This window comes from Manis pentadactyla, chromosome 2, assembly GCF_030020395.1.
Source record: "Manis pentadactyla isolate mManPen7 chromosome 2, mManPen7.hap1, whole genome shotgun sequence".
Lineage (NCBI taxonomy): Eukaryota > Metazoa > Chordata > Mammalia > Pholidota > Manidae > Manis > Manis pentadactyla.
In genome coordinates, this window is record NC_080020.1 from 235,107,777 (window position 1) to 235,129,810 (window position 22,034).

Sequence of the window (22,034 nt, forward strand, 5' to 3'; positions counted from 1 at the left end):
TGCCCACCGCGCACTTCTGTCCAGGAGGCGAGAGCCCGCCGGGCGTGCACGCATGGGCAGGTCGCGCGGGCGACACAGCTGATGCTGGAAGTGAGAACAGTCAGTGCTCCAGACACATTGGCACCGAAAACAGGACCTTCTTCCACTGAAGGGCTGCGAGGCACAGGGGACTGAAAACATCCTTCCCACCCCAGCAGCTCTGAAGGTGTTCCCGGCAGGGGCGCAGCGGCCGCTGTCTCTGGGTGACGTGGGGCTGTGCCCGCTGCGAACCCGCCACACGGGGAGGGCCGCGGGCGCCCGGGCGGAGCAGGTCTGCGCCCCCCGGGGCCCGTCGCCGGGTCAGCAGGGCGCCTGGGCCAGGCTGCCGCAGGGCCCAGGAGCGCGCGGGCCTGGCGAGGAGGTGCGGGCGGATGGGCCAGCGGCGAGGCGAGGCGAGGCGGTGCAGACGCGCCCCTCCCCGAGGACGCCCAGCCGGCCGGGCTTCTCTGATGGTGCCCGCGGGCTCGCAGGGCTGGCCAGGCACGCTCGGAACTGCAGGCTGGAGGCAGCGGTGCGGCCAGTGGCCGCGGGAGCCGCAGGGGCCCGGCCTGGCCGGAGAGGACGCCCAGCGCGGAGCCCTCGTGTCCGTGGCGGCAACGCTCGGCGGCCCTAGAGCCCCCGAGGAAGTCTCCGTTAAGATGCCCAAGTCGGCTGGCGAGCGTCCGTAGAACAGACCCCCGAAGGCCCGGAGGAGCTCGGCCCGGCGCCCCGTGCACCCCCAGCCCCGCCGGCCTCGGCCCAGCGCCCTGGGAGGGGTGGTGCGCCCTCAGCTCGGGGGCACAGCTACGAGAAGACTTTCGGTTTCTTGATTTTTCCTGCCCTTTGCTGTTTCTGGGGATGGTCAGAGTTATTTTTTTCAAGGTACCTGAGCAAAAACGCAAACCTGAAATTCCAGGCGCACGTGGAGCCCCTCAGGCTGTCAGGACGGGGCGTGGGTCAATGGAAGTCCTTCATTTTATCTACCTCGTTTCAGGGCTTCTTGGGCTCAGCAGAGAACAGCTGCGTACATTGTATAAAAGAACTGCCCGGGAAGCATCTGGCCATGCCCAGGACGCGCCGCCGCCTTTCCGCGGCGTTTGCGCAGCCCGCTCGCGTGACCTCCGGTGCAAGGCGGCCCAGGGGCGCCCGCGGGGCTGCGCGGGGAGCTCGGAGCCCCAGGGCCCAGGACGCCCCACGTCCACCCTCGGAGGGGTGTGCCGTGCCCCGCGGCCGCTGCCTGCCAGGCCAGCTCTGGTCCTTTGATGACGACAGAGGCCTTTGTGGCAGTGGAGAGCCGGGCCTGCGACGCGCAGTGTCTGCTGTGCTTTACGTTTGCCGGGCAGCCAGGGACAGATGGACGTCTAAACGGACGTGCACACCCGCCCTAGAAACCGCTTTTCTTCACATTTCATTCTGCTCCCAACTGATTTCTAGGAAACGTGAAAAGGTAAGGCAAACTGTAGTGCAAGAGAGATCATTTGAAAGTGTGATTAAACTAAGGTGCTTTCTCTTTCTTTTGGTACATGTGATCTTAACTCCTTCAGCTCGAAATAGCCAAACCCTCAGGGGAGAGAACTGCACTATAAATGCAGAATAAAGCCTCCACCTTTCCAAGATTTTGACTGAGTGAGAAGCTTGCGTCTCTCCTGAGATGGTATTTTTTTTTTCTGTGAGGGCATCTCTCATATTTATTGATCATATGGTTGTTAACAACAATAAAATTCTGTATAGGGGACTCAATGCACAATCATTAATCCACCCCAAGTCTAATTCTCAACAGTCTCCAATCTTCTGAAGCATAACGAACAAGTTCTTACATGGTGAACAAATTCTTACATAGTGAGTAAGTTCTTACATGGTGAACAGTACAAGGCAGTCATCACAGGAACTTTCGGTTTTGATCACGCATCATGAACTATAAACAATCAGGTCAGATATGATTATTCATTTGATTTTTATACTTGATTTATATGTGAATCCCATATTTCTCCCTTATTATTATTATTATTATTTTTTTTTTAATAAAATGCTGAAGTGGTAGGTAGATGCAAGATAAAGGTAGAAAACATAGTTTAGTGCTGTAAGAGAGCAAATGTAGATGATCAGGTGTGTGCCTGTAGACTATGTGTTAATCCAAGCTAGACCAGGGCAATAAAACATCCACGTATGCAGAAGATTTCTCTCAGAACGGTGGGGTGAGGTTCTAAGCCTCACCTCTGTTGATCCCCAATTTCTCACCTGATGACCCCCCTGCGACTGTGCCTGTCTTAGGTTGTTCCTCCCTTGAGGAATCTTACCCGTCTCTGGCTAACCAGTCATCTTCCGGGGCCATACAGGGAAATGTGAAGTTGGTAAGTGAGAGAGAAGCAATATTGTTTGAAAAGGTTAGCTTTTTACTTCTTTGCAGATTTATGCCCTGTGGCTTCTATGCCCAGCATTTGTCTTGAGGTATCTTTACCACTTGGAAGAATTATGATACTCGGTAATTTCTTTATGAGGCACAAATTTTACTTAAGGGTTGTAATTAGGAAGGAAGAAGAAAAGCTATAGAAGTAGCAGATGGAAGAAAACATGGGAAGATTGATTATTTCTTTGGCATATCTTCTCGTAGTGTAACATAAACATGTATAGGTTTTAAACTACTAATTAAATTGCATGCATACATTAACATAATAGGAATACAGCTACATAACCAAAGCAGACCTACAATTACCAGCCATATCCAGTGAAACCAAGAAAACCAGTTAGGCACCCTAGGCATTTGTGAAAACTTATCAATGATATGATGGATATTGTCTAACTGAATTTGAATAGTTTGAAAAAATTAGACAAATTAAAACAACACATTCCTGGGAACTGTTCACATCCCATATGTTCTTTTAACAGTAGATAGTCCATAGTCACAAGATTTTGGAGCGCTGCAACTTGCACTTCTCCTAATTCTTGGTTGACTTCCGACAGTATAGATCCAGTCAAATTTGTTGTTTTACTGTATGCACAGGCCAGCTTAGATACTGAGATGGTATTTTTAAAAGCCATGGATGTGAGAGGATAAATAAATATGTGCTTGCGTGTAAACATGCATAATGTGTATATATATGCATAGCACATACATACATGTGTCTTTTTTAATCCCATAAGCTTCTTTTAATGTACCAAAAAGCCAGTCAGAGGGGTTTGTGCAAAGTGGTGGGTGGAAGGGAGTCCGGGTATGACTAGGCACTGGGCAGCGAGGACTGTGGGTGCCACACAAACCTGCCTGAGGCCTGGGGTGTAGCCCCAGCCTTTGCAGGGTGAGTCAGGAGATGCAGGGACTGCCCTGAGCCACGTGCTTGGGGGAAATGGGTGGGCGCGCAGACTTGGGAGGCAGGTCGCCTTCTGGAATTTACCAAAGTCTAGTCACAGGATTCATTTTATAAACATTCTTCTTTGTGGAGCTCAAGGTGTCATGGACAAAGGTAGTGCAACAGAAAACTGAAGCTCAGGTCAGGATTCACTGGGGTTCAGGGACCCTGAGAGCTGGAGCCCTGTGCCTTCCAAAGTCAGGGGAGACTCCACTCAGGAGCAGACACACAGCTGGGCGCTGGGGGCCTGGCATCGCAGCCTCCCAGGAACCCTGCTGCTGGGTCACTGACCAGCTACCCGTCCTGCCCCCCACGACCTCTCAGTCTCCTTCTTGCCTGCTCTCGGAAGCGTCCTCTCTCTCCTGCATCCTCAGGGGACGCTCTGCTGGGGGATTGGCGCAAAGCAGTCCTGGGCAGTGGAAGGGGGATGGCTTTGCTTCTGCACTTCTATTAGCGGGGAGGAAGGAGAGGCTGCAATGAGCACTTCCTGGAGCTGCTATTAAACATGCAATTGCCTTCTGTTCAGAAAGCACTTTACAAGCCTCGAACATCCAGTAACTGGAGCTGTGGGCTCCCCTCTGCAGCAGAGGTCCCAGCTGACCATTATTCCCCCTTGGGAGGAAAGAGGGCTTTAATAGCTGCACCCTGATCTTGCTCTTTCAGCCAGAGGAGGGCAAGAAACCCTCACTCAAGCTGAGCCCCAAATCATGCTGTCAGCGCTCGTAAAGTGTTGAACTACTTTCTGAATATTTTTGGCCACTTTATTCTAAGGATGACTTTTTATTCCACCTTTGCACTAAGTTCTTATTTTATGTCTGTTTCCAGAGACATGAAAACAGCATGATAGATAAGCTGGACTTCCAGCATTTATATGGACAAGGAAATAGAACTTTAAAAAGTGTTCTCGATTACGATAGTGAACCCTATGCTTTCAGAAGGACTCCTCCAGGGGTTCCAGGAAGAAATGCTAGCCACAGGTGGACGGAAGGCCCCTTCCTTAGGGGGCAGTCCTAGGTGGCTGTGGTGGAGATTGTGGGGCAACGAGGGGGCAGCACGGTCTGACCCCTGGCTCACCCAGAGTAGAGTGCCCTAGTTCCTGGTCGTCTGCATTTAAAATCCCTGCGTCATCTGTCATGTGGAAGAAAAGCCCAATTTCTCTTGAAGGAGATTCAAAACCAGCTATGGGGTACTTGCTGCTCTGAAGGGCTTTTCTTATATGGCGAGTACTCTGCAAAGAAGAAATGGTGAAGTCCAGGGTGCCAGTGGGTGGTGTTGACTGTGGCTGTAAAGAGATGCCGGGAAGTGGAGACGAGGCTGCGGTGTTTGTCCTCATCTCTCGGGCAGGACAGCCCTGCATGCAGAGGCCACCTCCCAAGGTCCCATGGGTGCCTTGACATCACAGGACAAATAGGGGTTTTCCAGGCTTCTTGTCACCAACTGCCTGCTGCAGATCCAGTACTTCAGAGCAGCCTGGGGCCCACGGCGCATCTAGGTATTGCTCACACATACTTGTTTAAATCACGCATCCAGTATGGCCCTGTCATAACCTGCTATGAGAACAATTCCATCCCAGTTCCGCACCCTGAAGGCCTCTCTGTTACCCTTTTGTGAAACAGAGACTCAAAGGCAGAGCTCGGGCAGCACGAGGTCCTCGAGTCTCACTGACCACCTTCCGTCCCTGCCAAGTGCCTGTGGAAAAAGCTCCACCCCGCCTCCCCGTCCTGGGACCCAGGAGCCACCCACACCCCACCTCTGTCACGAGCCCTCCATCCGGGGTGCACTGCGCTTGCCTGGGAATGTCACCTGGACTTACTGTTTGGGCACTGGTGGCTGTCACTAGGCAGCTGTGGGGCCAACTCAGGGAGTTCACCCAGGAAGCGTGAAGGCCTTGCTTTGAATAATTTCCATTTCAGGTTTTATAACTTTCTACTCACATTTTAAAGGATAGAAACACTCCAGATTCAAGCTGAGAATCTCGCAGCTCCTTGCTAGGTGTGGCCTGGACAAAGCCCCGTCCCACTTTCCCTTCAGTCCAGGCTGCCCGGGGCCAAGGTGGTGACTGGAACAAATGACGTGACTTCTATCCACAGAGCCGCGCCGCTCAGCGTCCCTCATAAGCATCGTGCGTGTGTGTGTTCCAGGGCTTCCAGACCAGCCCTGCGTGTTAGATGTGGAGACAGCACTTGTTGAAAGCTGGAGTAGCTACATGACATCAAATCACACGGGAAGACATTGCCAGGGAGAAAAGAGTAAGGTAACGGTGTCCTCACAGAGAACAGCACGCCGAGGAGTGTACTGCTGACCGGCCAGCTGCCGAGCCCACCCCAGGGCCGTGCACCCAGCATGACCAGGGGCGCCTCCCTCCCCAAAGGGCAGGGTGCCTTGGCTGGTCATTGTTTTCTATGTCACAACTTAATGGAGCCAAATATCTGTAATTTATTCCTACCTCGTGACTGTGCTCACTGCCACAAGGACGGGTATCTTCTCTTTCGTTCATTGCACCCTTACTTGGGTTTTCTTAACGGCTTTTCCATGTGTGCTCTCCCCGTTATGGGTTGTGGTTGGGACCTCTCATGCCTGTGCCTGGTGAGCATGTATCTCTCGTGCTGTCTGCCTGTTCAGCTTCCAGAGGCATTCTGTCTTTTAAGCTTTTGTATATCATTAGTCTGTTTTATAAATACGAACTCCTGAAAAACAGCGTGGCCCAGTGGGACGCACAGAGGTGGCTGTGTTAAGCAGATTTCGCCCTGTGGCCACAGCCTGTGTACATAGTATTCCCAAGGTCTGGTCTCATCTGCAAAGGGAGACAGCTGCTTCTAGTCCACAGGTGGAGCCTTGTCAGCCGGCACGTGCGTGTCCTACTGGAAGGAACAACGGGGAAGCCCTCTGGGTCTGGGTCTTGAGGCACAGGCCCCAGAAGCGGGCTCAGTCTGTTAGTTGTGCCAGGGTGGAGGTGCTTCCAGAGGTTCCTAGTTATGGGGCTGTCCTTGGGGTCACTGTGTCTCATGAATATGGCTGAGCTGAGGGCCACAGAGACACTGGATGCACCACATTCTACTAACAATCATGTCTTAAATTGCACAGTCACATTTTATTATTTATAGAAAACCTCAAACTTGACATCAAAAGGTTTTCATGACTAGACGCCCACACTTTCAACCGCAGGTCTGTTCAGTGCTGCCCTGGGCGTGCCTCCTGGTCAAGGGCGGCTTCCAGAGCCCCAGAGGGCTGCCCTCGCCGACACTGTCACTGGGGCATGGGCCCCGAGCATCCTGGTTTGCAAAGCGGTGCAGGAACAGGTGCCGGGGGTGGGAAGGCTGCTTAGGTCCAACCAGGCTTCTGAGCTGAAGCAGTTTTAGAGGGATTTTCGTGCAGAGGCCCCACCAGTACAGTGTTGCCATTAGCCACAGGAGTCCCGGCCTCTCTGTGCCCTGCTGGCCGCTGCTCCTGCGTGGGGACGGGGCTTGGCCTGCCTCCTTGCACAGCATGGTAAGGATGGCGTGTTTCTGCCTCGTGCAGGAGGTGGTGCTTGGTGCCCATTTCTGCTCATAAGAAAATAACACAAGGATGCGCTTTTCCCCCTGTATTTGGCTGTGTCCTGACTCGCAAGGGAAGTTCGCAGGATGAGGAACGTTAACTGAATGTGAACACTAGTGGGTCAGTAAGGTTCTTCGTCCTTGTCCTCCTCACACCTGTGTTGTAACAGGGATGGGGGACATGGTACCTCAGTCATCCCGCTGCCATAACATTCCAATATTTCCTCTGTGAAAGTGGAAAAACAGAGGGGTTGCCATTTTTCAGAGTTTCTTTTTATGCTTTTAGCAATATTCAAAAGTACAATATTTAAAAGAAAGCCAAACATCCCAGATGAATCCATATCTACATCAGAAACACAACATGCGTAAGAGTATGCATGTCTAACCATGTATGTTAAGTATCATAACAGATAAAATTTTAAGGGAAAGATGATTTTCAAGAAATAAATAACAAGCAGGCTGCAGATGATAAGTGAAGTTCACAGCTGTGCTTATTTCTGCCACAGGACCGTGCACATGGCTTTGATTTCTCTCTCTCCTGCTGTGGATGTACTGATGGAAAGCTCCCCTCTTACACTCTTGGGAGTGCCTAGTCTGGGCGTACCACATCCTTGCACTGGGGGTGGCATCTCTGTCATGCTCTTCATCCCGTAACACGGAGGCTGCGCCCTGCTCAGCGCCCCCCACCCCCAGCCCTGGTACCCCCACCACACCTCGAGTCAGTCTGAGTCTGGTGACTCCGGGTCCTCATATGAGGGGAATCATACAGCATCAGCACATAGGGTTTTTAAGAGAAAAAGAAGATGCATTCATCAGAATTTCTGCATTTTATTAGAGCCAAACACCGACCTATTTTCCTGATGACAATGAAATTCTATTAATCTGATTTTGCACCACTATATAAGTACATTTCAAAAGTTGCTTTTAAAATAATAATTTTAAAAACCAAGTTTTCACTTTATTTTTAGTTGTCTAAACTTAGCCTGAGCCCTCTGGCTGGTTTTCATGAGCTTGAAAACAAGCCAGTCTCTTTAGAAAAACAACTTTTTCTTGGGGAGTTCATGGCTCAAGGGTTGGTAATGTGATATGCAGACGTTTGCATGTTGCACTTCAGCCCTGAACATACCCTAGTTTGGAACTTAAAAAAATGTATCATGGATGTGTAGGTGCTGACAACCTGAGGTTTGAGCCATGGGGCTCTGGGCTGACACTTCTTCAATTCCGAATCAAGGGTGTCAGCGAGGTGGGAGGGGGTCCTGAGGGAGGGAGTGCTGGAGATGCAATGTCCTTTGTCCCCCAGGAAAATGTTTCTCTGCTACTCCATGTGCAGATGGCATTGCCCACCGAGGGCATCGATCCTTCAGCCCAGCTGGTGCCACAGGCTGTGCCCAGACATTCCTCCTGGAGCCCGAGGTGGCAGCATTGTAGAAGAGGAGGGAGCCATGCAGGGAGTGTCCCTTCTGTACCTGCACCGAACGCTAGGCATGTCCTCAGTGTCCACTGTCCACAGACACAGGCAGAACACAAATGCATTTTTACTTTGAATAACATCACAGAGACAGACAGAATTTTTAAAAAAGGAAAACAAAACAAAATTTCAGAGCTCTGAGATTTTAGAACATAGAACAAATTGGAAAGAGTCCATAGATATACCTAAAAATAATTTGGCCTAATAAAACTTACTTGGTCTAAAAAACTGTGAAAGCCTGCTCACTGAGTGAGATCTCAGCCAAACAGCATTAATAAACCTAATCTCATCCTTCAAAACTGTACTTCTGGACAACAGAACTTTGTAATATTGGATAAAATCCACAGTAAACTGATTCTTCTTAGAGAGTGTGTGGTCCTTTACCATGTGAAAAACGCAATTTGGTCTGTTAGGGTTTTGATTAAGTCAAATCTCAAAACACACTGGACAGAATAGATAAGTGAAAATACTAATGCTCAGAGAGAATAAACACCAAACAGGCTGTTATTCTGAGTACTCCTGGAACCAGCGGACATCAGGCAACATGAAATGGGGCTTTCACCTGTGTACAGCGACTGTTCCCCAAATCCGACGGCCCTCGTACACTGCCTTCAACGTCCATCTGCTCAGCATCCATGCTGGGGCCAGCTGGGTCTGGAGACTGCAGATCACCCAAAGCAAGGCGTCGACCTTCGAGGGAAATTCCCAAGCTCGTCATTGACGCGAGCACGTGTCATTGACCACGCGCCCGAGCAGCGACCCTGCAGCCTTAGGCAGCTGTGCGGTGGACAGCAGCACCTCAGCGGAGCTGCCGCCCGTTAGCAATGCTTACCGGAAAGCATGTCAAATGGAGCTCGGAATTTTGGATGGCTTGGGCACATGGCTCAGAATGTAGTCCAAGATGTGGTTGGCCCCTAAAGAGGAAGCAAGACCTGGATATTTCCTTGTTTCGGGTGGTCAGCGTGAGGGTGTGTGGGCCCACGGGAGCTGCCCATGCAGCTTGTGAGCATTCTGGACACAGAGAAGGGCTGCAGTGGGGTCAGGATTTCATCTCCTTAGTTATCGTGAGTAAAGCATTTTCAAATCGCCGTTTCCTTCTGTACCTTTAAGAGGATCTTTCTGTCCTGTTTCCCTTCATTTAGTCCTAAGGAGCATCTTGCAGCCTGTGACGGCATCCTGACATCACGTTCACCTGCTGTCACCATTCCAGGGAAGACGGATACAGCCCAGGAGTTTGGGTGACCATCTTGTTTCTGTTTAATTACTTTGCCCTGGTCCGTACCTGGGGCACCAGGCCCCGTCACAGCCCCGGCGTGGAGTTAGCAAACTCCCTCGCGGACTGTGCTGTGCTCTGGGCCTCCCCCACCACTTGGAATCTGCTGCGACGGGAGGTGCCTGTCCTCCGGCAGCTGGGCACTGCTCTGCATGACCTAAATGTCCACCGTGTAGCTGCCCTCAAGTTTGGATGTGATTCTGGGGCAGTCATAAATTTCTGGCCTGCTTTTGGTGTAAAAACAGACTGTTTGCCACTTGTTTATGAAAAATGTAGAAATGAGTGTCAGCTGAGCCTCATGCTTACTGTCCAGGTTAAAGTCAACTGCAGGCTTATTCATCCTTGTCATTCAACACAGGAATTAAGAGTACCAAGTGTGGACAGAATGCCCAGCCGAGCACAGCAGGCCAAGAACCTCAGAAGATGCCAGGCACCTCAGCGGACGCGTGCCCTGCTTGGCACAGATGCCAATCAAAGGAGGCAGGGCGGGTGCCCGGGGCCTGCTCAGGTACTCGGGCCGCAAGTTCGGGGGCCTGCTCATGGTCTTGACTCTTCTCATGAGCCAGGTACCCCACCCCTGTTTCTGGGACCGTGGCAGCCTCCCCCCTATGCTGACCGTCTGCCCCCATAGTCTCCTCCTGTTTCCACTGCATCACCCTTGACTCCCTCCTTTCTCACCTGCACCCCAGCACCACCATTTCTGGCTCCACTTCTTCAGCAGCATCCCGAAACACCCACTCCTTCTGCCCTCCCTGCAGCCCCACCACACTCCAGCCCAAAGGACGCTTTCCTGATGGCTGGTTTCAGACAACAGCACGGCAATGGGCACCTGCGATGTGGTGGGACCCTCACCACGGGCCCCACTTCCACCCTCTGGCTGACCCACTATGGCTGGGGGTCTGCCCCTCTCTGTTCCACCCACGATGACATGCCACCTCATTCCTGTCAGAATGGCTAGTATCAGAAATGCAGAAAGACCTTTGTAAATACAGACCTAATCTGCCCCACGCCTGCCACGGCCTCCCCACTGTGCTTTGACGACAGAGTCCCAGTGTGGGTCCCGTGGTTCCCAGGGATGTGGGCTGAGACAGCCCGCCCGCAGGGCAGGTGGAGGCAGCCAGGGAGCTTGGCTTGTGTCTCAGCGACGCAGCAGCACATTCCAGCTGGTGCCACGAGCTGTGATACACCTGGGGGGGGGCCCTGCACCCCGCCTTGGCTCTGAGGATGCCAGCCCATGCGGAAACGAGCGGTGGCTGAAGGTCCTGCTCAGAAGGGATGCAGTTTATTTTCCTGGGTTCACTGAATTGAAGATGGAGCTGAGATCACCCAGTTGGAAGCTATGCGGTGGAATCTGCACTGACTAGGTGTTTTTCACCGACCAAACCCTCTAGGAACTGACTTGGTACCAGCGTAAGAAACTCACTGGCAGGACGAAGGAGCACAGCCTCTGTAACCTGAGCCTAATGTGACTTTGGGCTCTTGGATGTGGAAAGGCAGGTAGGACCTGGTGACAGAGAGAGAAGATGTAGAGGAGTTGCCGGTAGGGAAAATAACCCCTGTGGCCACAACAGCTGCACGTCCATCTCACAGCCAGACTCCCTTTTCCCTTGTTGAACGATTGACTGTGTTTTGGGGAACGGCAATTTGCGCTGCAAAAGACCATGTCTCCAGACCCCCTTGCATCCAGGGGTGGCTACTTTATTAATCTCAGGTCAATGAGGTGCCACATGGAAGTGACTGGGAGGGAATACTCAGGGGGGCAACAGGAAGCTCAATAAAGCCCATCTGCCACCCTTCCTTCCTCCTGACTGGAAGGAGATGCAATGGCTGGGGTCAGCAGCCCTCTTGTGACTTTGCGGATGGAACCCATACATAACAAAGGTGGAATGGAAAAGCTGAAAACAGCCTGGGTCCCAGGACAAGTCCACAGAGCTACCCAGCAGCCCTGATGGCCTCTTCTGGCTCTTTTCCATGAGGGAATAATCCTTGGTGCTAAATTACTGTTGGTTCAGGTTTTCTGTTATTGAAGCTGAAACTTGACCTATTGATACTTCCTAATGGGGTGCCGGTGTTTTAGCACAAACGTATCCTGGTTACACTATGAAAATCAATATTAGAAAGGGGGAATGTGAATCTTGCAGATTCCTCACTCAAAGATTCTCAAAGAACCATGTCCAGGCCCTTAACTGCCTGCAGAGACCGGAGCCGGGAGCCCTGGTGTGGACGACAGCGAGAGAGGCCGGCACTGCGGAGTCAGCCTAGGGGCTGGGTGGTCAGCAGAGAGGTAAATTCAGGGCGAGGCTGTGTGAGGTCACAGGTGACTTAATTTTCTGACATCATCAGACTTCAGGAATCCTGATCAGCTATCAGGAAGATGTGGCTCTTCCTGAAAAGAGACCAAGTGAAAGCTTTTCCAGCTATGAGGAGCATTGTCAGAGTAATAGTAACATATATGGATTTGAACCAGATAAAATTGCTGATTTGACCACTTTTGATGCCAGAAACATGACTTTCATAATATGCAACTTTGTGTTCTCAACATTATTTAAGCATTTTATTATTAAATAAAATTCCGTTATTTTTGTTTGTTTTCATACTTAATATTGTTTATATTAATTACTAAATACCTATATTTCAAATTACTATCAATTCCTATTTTTTGTTTTTGAAATTTTTGTTAATATATCCATTTTCAAAATAATATTTCCTTGTGTAGTTAATTTGTTAATGAATTTTATGCTCTTACAATGCTTTAACACCTCCCGTCTGTCTTTTCATTGTGTTCATCTAGTTTGTGATGACCTGGGAACAGAGCTGTGGAAAGGGCTCAGACAACCGGCCGGCTGAAAGGACCCCATCTCTCAAGGCTCAGCCCACTCCTGTCACCTCCCACCAATGATCAGTGGTGAGTTTGAAGGAAAAATAACACCTCAGCATGATAGATTGTACATGCACTACCTCTGAGTTCATGTATTCTCTCTGTGGACACAAGCGGCTGGGAGCCCTGCACCTGACCACACAGCACCCGCCGGGGTCGGCTTGCAGGCTCAGATCCCTGCAGGGAGCAGGCCGGAAGAGGATGTGAACCGAGCGATTCATCCCTGACAACTCTCAGAGTTAGCGCTCTCAGACACCGTGTGGCTGCAGGCCGGATCTTCCTATTTCAAAGCAAGCTGGTGATTAAGCATTCCTTGTAAACTCTACTGATTTGTGAAAGTGTTAGCTTACTTTTTAATGCTGTGAGGGTCCAGCAAACTGTGAGCCAGATTTGCCCCAAAGGCACTGCTAGGCCTGATGAGAAATCATGATCTTTGAATGCTGGAGGCTGTCTTCGCCTTGTAGAGTCCATGGGCGCAGGCTGAGCCAGGGAAGAGGCCAGAGCCTCCAGCAGTGAAGTCACAAGAGTGCAGACAGCTCCAGTTCTCACCTCTTTCCACTGACTCATCTTTCTTTTTGTCAGAATTAATGAGTAACTCCTCGTATCCTACAGCAAAATGCAATAGCATTTATTAGACAGAGAGAAATGGAAGGGTGAGAAACTGAATGAAGTAAATAAATAGAATTCATGTTACAGATCTCTTCAGGGTAATGCACCACAAGTGGACAGCATGCAAATGCACACTTTTCCACTTGCTGAGACCGGATGCCAGGTTGTTAAAATATTCCCTCCTCTGAGCTGGTCTAGCCCATATGTACATCTTGAAACACTCTTCGCTCTTTTAGTTTACATCTACGTAGGAGTTGACCTAAGTCTCCTGCCTCTATCTTTTGTCCCTGGGGTGAAATGACATGTGGGAAGAAGTCTTACCAAATTGGATCCATGGAGATTATAGAAGGTGGAGTGCTGAGCACATGTTGAATATCAGAAAGAAAAACAACTCAGGAAAGGATGCAGGCACCTGCATCACCGCCCTCCTGCCCTTCCCAGGGCCGCCTGGGGCACTGGCCCAGACGCATCTTCAGACCTACCTGGTCCTTGGTCCACAGCTGAAGGTGTGCGGGCGGCAACAGAGAAGAGCAGCAAAGGCAGGAAGACAAATCTGCCGCCAAGGGGCTGGTGCCCTCGCCTCTCTGGGTCTGGCTGTGCACCTTCTGGACCATGTGGTGACCTGTGGGACTGGAGGCACTTAAATCGTGAGGTTGCTTGAACTGTTACTCAAATTGGGAGTAAATTATCTGACTTAAAATTTAAAAAATTTAAAACATTCTGGAATAAATGATGAAATGCATATGTACTTTAATATAATGCGTAAGATTTCAAGTAATCATCATATTGGTGCCCAGGCACTCCATGGTGTGTCTTGGGATCCTGGATTCTAGTTAAGTCACATTGGTAAACCGTGTGCATCTCCCAATCAGCCGTGTCTTGTTTCACTCAACAAAGAGAAAATACATTTTTAGGAAGATAAGTTTTGTCCTCATGTAGCCCAAAGGTCTAAGGAAAAGCTGCCATTGTTGAGCTTTGCTCCCAACTGCCAAAGAGGACGTGTTCTCGGAGTTCTGGGTCGGGGGAGGCTTGCTGGGGCTGAGTCCGGTGTGGGGGCGGTCGGCTTTCTCCCAGGTCAGTGCGGCCGGGCCCCTGGGCTGCTCGGGTATTGCACGTCAGGCTTCCTCCAAATGCCGGGTCACGCCCTTCCCTTCACTCGTGAGACTTTTAACTCTCGATTCCTCAACTATGAGTGTGGCTGGAGCTCATACTGGGGAGCAGAGCGCAGACACTCCGTACAGGAAGACGTCATCCACACCGTGGACACCTTTGCTCCTGACGTAATGGAAGAAAACCAACGAGGGACTGGCAAACGCCATGAGCCCCCCACAGGGGCGGGGGCACCCCGGTCGGCGCCCCTCCCGGCACCGGTCGGCCTGAGCTCTCCGTCCGTCCCGGGGGCGGCGAGGCCGGCCTCAGGTCGCCTCCACCGCCGTCCCGGGCCCGGCCCCGCGCGGTCAGACTCACCGCTGCCTGAAAGGCCCGCACGAGACTCCGCTGAGGACCTGCTCCCCCTGCGCGCGGGCCCTCGCTGTCTGTCTGGCGCCGTGTCTGATGTGCTGACGGAGCTGATAACGGTCCCACGGCCGTTTATTCCTCCCCGTGCCCGGAGGGGCGCGCTCAGCTGTGGCAGCAGGCGCGGTGCCACCAGCCCCGGCGCCTGGCACAGCCTCTCCCCCGGGTCACGGCCGTGCTGTCCCGGGGCCACGAGCACTGAGGCTAAGACACCGCCAGGACGTGAGAAAAAGCCAGACACGCGTTGCTCGGGGCAGAGTGAGTGGTGAGATTCCCGCATCCAGCAGGGGGTTGCAGCCGAGCCCACGCCCTTCTCAGCGGGGGGCTCACTGCGTGCGGCGCCTGGGTTTAACGTCTGGTCTGGTGGGAGCTGGGTGCTCGCTCCCGAGGCCTCCCTCCGGGCACGGCTTCCCGGCCCCGGCGCTCTCCCCGAGAAGGCCGCCGCCTGGGCAGTCGCCCTGCAGCCACCCCCGCTCTCCGCGGCCCGTTGTCTCCTCTGCGTTGCAGGCAAAGTTCAAAGACGCCTTTCTAATTTTCTCATTGTTCAAAGCTACAAGTCTGCGCGGCAATTCAGACGGGTTTTCAGCGCGAGTGAGCAGCATCTCAGCCTGCGTTCTCTGATCCTAAATGCTGTAGCCTGTTCATGTCTGAAAAAGTAGCAGTCTTCAAAGCCTAGTAGGAGAGCAGGTGGTGTGATTCAGAAGGAAGGAAATGTTTAGCAGCTCAGTCATGACAGACGCTTCTCTTCACTGGCTTTAAGGGGAAAATGAAATCATAAAATAGAATTACCAATTTAGGGAAATTAGGAATTGATTTGCCAAGTCACCCTCTAGATGAATAAATTTCCTGATCATAAGGTGTTGGAATCTGAGATCAATACCTTCTACAGTTAAAAAAACATCTGTCCTCACTCTCACTAACACCAAAACGCATTGTTTTCTGGATTCTGTCCAACAAAAGTCATCGTTTTCCAAGCTGAAATACTGTTTCCCAGCAGGTATTAGAGTCATATTGCTAAGAAGGAATCACACATTTCAGTTCTAAACTTAGCAAACTCTTGTCCTCAGCTCCCCACAGGACAAAATAAGGACAGTTTGTACCAAATTTCCCAGTGCCTGGCACACTGTGAGAGCTCTGTAAACTTTACTTAAATAACTAAGTCAGTAAAAAAGAATGGGTCACAAATGAGCAGGCATTGATATCTGAATCCAGAGGTCATAAAACGTCCATTCCCCAAAAGATAAAAAGCAAGAATCTTCTGCACGTCCGAGGGCCCCTCCCTTGTGCACGTGTCTCTGCTCTGGCAAGTGTGCTCGTCTGTCCTGGTCTTCGGTTCTCTAGCACTTGGCTGACAGCATCTGCCACAGGGGAGCTCCTGTCTGCCACTCCCATCCCTTATTCTATTCAATTTTCTTGTTAATATGTTGAATAGCTCGTGTTAGGACAGTCTAAAATAGATCCCTCTAAGATGGCAAATTTTCTAAAGCTTTGGATTTTTACATATATATATATATATATAAAACAGGACAAACTAAAGAAGATGAACACAGGGGAAACTACCAGAATGTCTGATACCACATTGTATTACATCTTTAAAAATATGAATTTTATGTATGGTACATTGTTGAAAACATTTTTAGAATTATTAATAATATCTGCCAGAAAGCCCTCATTTTTTATTGTGGTAAGTATGTATAACATAAAATGTACCATTTTGACCATTTTTAGGTGTCCAGTTTACTGGCATTAAGCACATTCATGTCGTCTCCAGAACTTTTCTGTCTCAAACTGCAGCTCTGTTCCCCGGAAGCCTCCCCTGCCCGCTGTGTTTTGCAGCCACCATTCAGTGTTCTGTCTGTGTGGATGAGGCCCCTAGGCCCTTGGATACCTGGCATCATGTGGTGCTGGTCCTTCTGTGGCGGCCCCAGCACCCTGAGCGCCATGCCCTCAAGGTCGATCCATGTTGCTGCGTGTGTCCAAATGTCCTCCCTTCTAAGGCTGAGAATATCCCATTGTACTTATATACCACACTGTTTTCATCCATTTACCTACTGACAGACGTGTGGGTTATTTCCACCTTTCGGCCATTATGAATATGTGCTGCAAACACGGGTGGGTGTGCAAATATCTTCTTGAGACCCTGCCTTCAGTTTTTTGTGTATATACCCAGAAGTAGAATTACTGGATCATATGGTAGTTCATGTTTAATTTTTCAAGGAACCACCACACTGTTTTCCACAGTGGCTGCACCATTTCACATTCCCACCAACAGCACAAGGATTCCAATTTCTCTACATCTTTGTCAACAATTGATATTTTCTGTTTGTGCAGCAAAAGCCTTGCTAATGGGTGTGAAGAGATTCCTCATTATGGCTCTGATTAGAATTTCCATAATGATTAGTGTTGTTGACCATCTTTTCATATGTTTATTGACCACCTTTGGAGAAATATCTACTCAAAGTCTTTTACCCATTTTTCAGTCAGTTTGCTTGGTTTTACTATTGTTGAGTTGTAAGAATTCCTGATATATTCTGGATACTAAGCACTTACCACATATTTTATTTGCAAATATTTTTTCCCTTTGTGTGGGCTGTCTTTTCATTCCTTTGATACATAAAGGTTTTGATTTTAATGAAGTTCAATTTATCTGTTTTCCTTTTGCTGCCTCCCCCTGGGGTGTTATATCCAAGAAATTACTGACAAATCCAAAGTCATGGAGCTTTTTCTCCCCATTTCCTTCTGAGATTTGATAGCTTTAGTGCTTACACTGAGGTATTTAATCTCTTTTGAGTTAATGTTTGTATATGGTGTGAGATAAGGGTCCAGCTTCATTCTTTTGCATGTGGATATCCAGTTTCCCAACACAGTTTGTTGAAAAGATTGCTCAGGAAGTGCTCATTTTTAATAAACAAATCTGATTTTCAAAGGGAACATTGTTAAATTATTAGTACTAATTTTTATATTAAAATAAAAACTTTGCCATATTTTGCACTTACTCTATGCCAGGTAGTATACTACAGACTTCATACACATTATCTCTAAGGCTGAAAGGCCCCTGTGGGGTCTTTTAACAAATATTTATTCAGTGTCTATTATATCAGCTACTTTTCTAAGCACTGGATTTAGCAGTGAAAAAAGCAACTGAAAATCCATGGTTTCATGAAAGTTAATACTAGAGGAGGAACAGATAAAAACAATGAAAATGTACAGGAGTGTGGTAAACAGTGTGTGGAAAAAGCAGACTAAGGAGAGGGGACAGGGTTTACTGGGGTGGAGGGCTGTGACTGAAAGCACAAGGACCTAGGCTTACGGAGAAGACAGCATTGGTGGGGAAGTGAGCCCTGGGCACTGGAGGGAAGGGCATTGTCTCTGGGCATTGCCCGAGCAAAGAGCCTGCAGAGGCCAGCAGCTCCACGGCCCACGGGTGGCAGCCTGTGGAGTGGGGTTTGAGCCCTGGCCAGCTGCCCCAAAGCCCGTGCTCCTTACAACCACAGCACACGGATGGGCCCTGCCCATGGGAAGTCCTGTTTTAGGATGTTGGCTTGGCCAGTGTGCTCAGAAGTGACAGGGTGAGGAGACAGCCCTGTTTCCAGCTACCAGAGCAGCAGGTGTTCTTTCTGCCTGAAATGGCCCTTCACCCGCTCTCACCAACCAACCTGCGTTCACCCTTTGAGCTGCTCCCACAGAGAGGCCGTCGTCCACCACTGTCAACTGGCCGCCCCACCGGTGTGCTCTGTTTCCTGCAGCCTTTGCCACAATTTGCACAGAGAGCTCTGCTTAATAAGGGCAGAGTCCTCCCCCATCATGGACTGTAATCGCTGCAGAGCAGCAGCCGGACTGTGAGCTGTTCCCACTGTATATTCAGTGTGTGCCGCTGCCCCGGGGTATAGCTGATAGTCCAGAATAGTTACAGGATTTAACAGCATGTACAGAAATACACAATGTGGGAAAGTAAGTCCACATAACGCAGTGCTGTTGAAACACGAATACTGTGGTGTCTGTTCCATGGCATCATGACTGCTCCACGCAGACGCCCCGGGCTGGGAGCTCCACAGGAGCAGGAGAGTGCTCCCCCCGCACCCCGGAACCCCTTGGCTTGAGCACCACACCTGGCGAGTGCCGCCGACTCGGCACACGCTCAGGGGGAGCAACCCAGGGACAGGGCGCAGGTGATGTGCAGATCCTCACGGGGCCGAGCATGTTCCAGACTGTACTGCATCCGATGTGAAGTTCCACCTCCTCAACAGTCACATCTTTGATATTAAGGCCTTAGACAGTATGTAGAGAGATACTGTGGATGGTCTTAGGAGGAGGTAGAAACAAAGCTGCTTCATTTACCCTTTTCGAGACCAACAAGTGGAGTGTCTCGTGTAGAGGAGGTGGCCTGCCTGGGGGCAGCTCTGTTCCTGCGCATGGTCGCCACTTACCCCTTTGGACCTCAGACATCACACCTGAAATGCTGGGGACGGTCTGGCTGATCCCTGAAACTCATTCCAGCTCAAGATTTCTGTGATTCTAATTGTACCATTTTTAAAAAATTCTTGGTAGTATTGTCACTTGAAATGCGATATTGGTTATGTCCCAAGCTATTCATGAAGGAGCCTTTTCCCCCCTTTTTCATGTAGACCATATGATTAAGAGTCTCTTTTAAGCGCAGCTTTTGGATTTTGGAACAAATACCAACATTATTTTTTGGAACAACTAAAGCACATTTATTACATGTGCTTTGAACATTTGTAGACAAAATGTATATGTACTTAAAAAATTGAAATAGTCTCAGGCCTACTGAAGCTTTGTAGCTGCATCAAAGATAAATTCAAAGACTTCAGTTGTCCAGAGAAACGACAGACACTAGAATCATCAAAGGCAGAAAGACCACAGTTCAACAGTGTACATGCGGCTTCTCCATCTTGGCACTGCTGACATTTCTGACCGGGTAGTTCTTTCCTGGGGGGCCGCCCTGTGCAGTACAGGATGTCAGCAGCCTCCCTGGGCTCCACCCACTGGATGCCAGCACCCCTCTCCATGGTGTGACAGCCAAAATGTCCTTGCTCTGTGCCACAAAGCCACTGTGTGGCAAAATCACCCGTGGTCGGAACCCCGGGTTTACACGGAATGGCCACAGATGTTGGAAAGAAGCCTCCCACTCACGCTCCCACAGGCCCACAGAAGTGAGCATAATGCATCTCCACAGCACGGGTAAGACCCCTCGCTGTTGGCAGACTCGGTGAAGTGACTCCAGCACTGGCTGCCCAGGGAGCTGAGCCACACCCATGTGGATGGACCAATGGTAGCCGCCTGCGTCTGAGATCGGATTCGATGTCCAGCAGACTAGTGCATTGCCAGATGTCACACAGCAAGTTAAAATTACTCATGTCATCTATAGAAATTCACACAATCTTTCTATATTATTAAATAAATGCAAAATTTTTGACTTAGAATTTTGTGAAATTTAGGAAAAGTCATTATCCTTTGGAAATTAAAAATGTAATTATTTTTAATTTGGTTTTAATTTGGGTCCTAAATATAAATAGAATTTTGATGGAATCCAGTGATCTTTACCTCCTCTAAGGTCCCCTGTCCCCAGGCAAGTTAAAAAGGGTGTGGACAGACACCCTGAGGAGAAGCTGGGTTGAAAATTTAAGGGGTTACCCAATGCAGCTATCTAATTTTAATGAGCTGTGTGACATTTGGCAAATATATTCACTTCTCTGGACACCTAATTAGACTCAGATGCAGCATCCGCTCTGCAGCATCCACATTGCAGCATGCCCTGATGTGTCTCCCTTCTTCCCATGAGGCCACAAATGCGGAGAAGCCGAGCACCTGGATGGACATGCCCCACAAGCTGGACTGTTGCAGAGTCTTCCCTCATTAAATAGCAGAGGAAGCCAGCATGGAGAAACATGCAGGCTGGACCTCACGCTTCTGCAAGAAGCGCCGAGGATGCTGCGAAGCCACCCCCACTTTGGGGATGAAGGCCGTCTAGAGAACCGCCACCCCTCGTTCTGTGGCATTCACGGCACTCCTGCGGCTGCCAGCGCCTGGCCCGAACAGCTGTCCCTGGGGCAGCCAGAGGCAGCAATCCCAAGCCAAATTTTGGGTAGGAAAGCGGTGAAGTGGGTGTGAGTCAGCAGTAGTAAGCTGACCCCAGGGAGGCACACCTGTCACAGTGCAGCATTGCAGAGGGAAAGCGTCCTGGTGGTAATGCAGGTGGGCGCCGCCCGCAGAGCAGAACAGTCACAGACATGCTCTGAGATGTGAGGGGGTGACCGAGAGCTGCCTGGACGCAGAGCACGTGCGGGAAACCAGACGGGTTTGTGGGGAACAGGAGACAGAGGATCTTTGTAAGATCACCAGTGACACAAAGAAAGATGCAGGGAATATGGAAAAACAATAGGAAAAAAAGGTACAAAACAACTTTCCTGAGAGGAAAAGCAGCGTATGCTATCATTCCAAAAAAAGATGTCAATGAATAGCGACAACAGACACAGCTGTGTAGGCAGCAAGAATAAAGGACTTAAATTCTATGAGCAACAGGACCAGGAGGAATTTGCCTAGTCAGCAACCCCAGCACCATTTTGTTTTTAAACATTAAGTGTCAAGATGTAATGTGAAAAGATCTCCCAGTGTTTGAGAGGGAAGATAGGACTGAACAACGTCCTAACCAGCAAGATGTGTGTCATCTAATGAATAGAAGTAGCAGAGTTCAAAACAGTTCTATTTATAGACCCTTCCTGAAAAATCAGAGTAATTCCAGCCCAGCGTGACATGAACCCAAGTGAAGAGCTCAACAAGGGAAGGATTACCGCATAAAAAGACTACCAGGAAGTATGGAAACCAGTAAAATGTGAATCTGTCTAAAGAAATCTGTTTCCAAAAACAGACTCAGACATCAAAAATATTTTTCGATCGTAAGATAAAGAATGTGACACAGAATCGTGTATGTTTGGCTGGAATCACATCCCCAGGAATCTGCAGGGTAAGGCCTGGACGCCAGCATGACTGCGGTGGGGAAGTGAGGTCGAGTGAGGCCACCGAATGTGGCCCTCACCCTGGGTGACTGCCCGGTGAGGAGGGACGGCGAGTGAGGGGGCCACGGGCTCAGCCCACCCTGGGCCTGCCAGCACCTGGGTGTCGGGCGTTCAGCCTCCGGAGCTGTGGCAGGAAAACACGTTTCCATTGTTGAAGCCACCAGGCCTGTGGTGTTTTGTTCTGGCAGCCAATCTGACTAAGACAACGGGCCATGAAACAGTTCCTACGTTAGACACAGATCATCAAAGATAGTGTTGGGGGATCAGCAAGTTGAGTTTGACAACAGAGGAACGTAAGCTAAAATGATTTTAACAAAAATAACCAGCAGTGTAAGTATACAGTCAATAAATAGCATCCA

The 22,034-nt window shown here is 49.9% G+C and overlaps 1 long non-coding RNA gene across 2 annotated transcripts; it reads right to left on the minus strand.

The window, feature by feature from the left end:
• Positions 1 to 7,764: 7,764 nt before the first annotated feature.
• On the minus strand, positions 7,765 to 21,918 carry LOC118910571 (uncharacterized). 2 transcript variants are annotated; one of them, XR_008996029.1, is made up of 3 exons: positions 21,772 to 21,918; positions 12,868 to 13,123; positions 7,765 to 9,280 (listed from the first exon to the last, which is right to left on the minus strand). It is a non-coding gene; the product is annotated as an uncharacterized LOC118910571 (long non-coding RNA). The 2 variants fall into 2 exon arrangements; XR_008996027.1 differs by lacking the exon at positions 7,765 to 9,280 and adding an exon at positions 10,990 to 11,143.
• Positions 21,919 to 22,034: the final 116 nt, after the last annotated feature.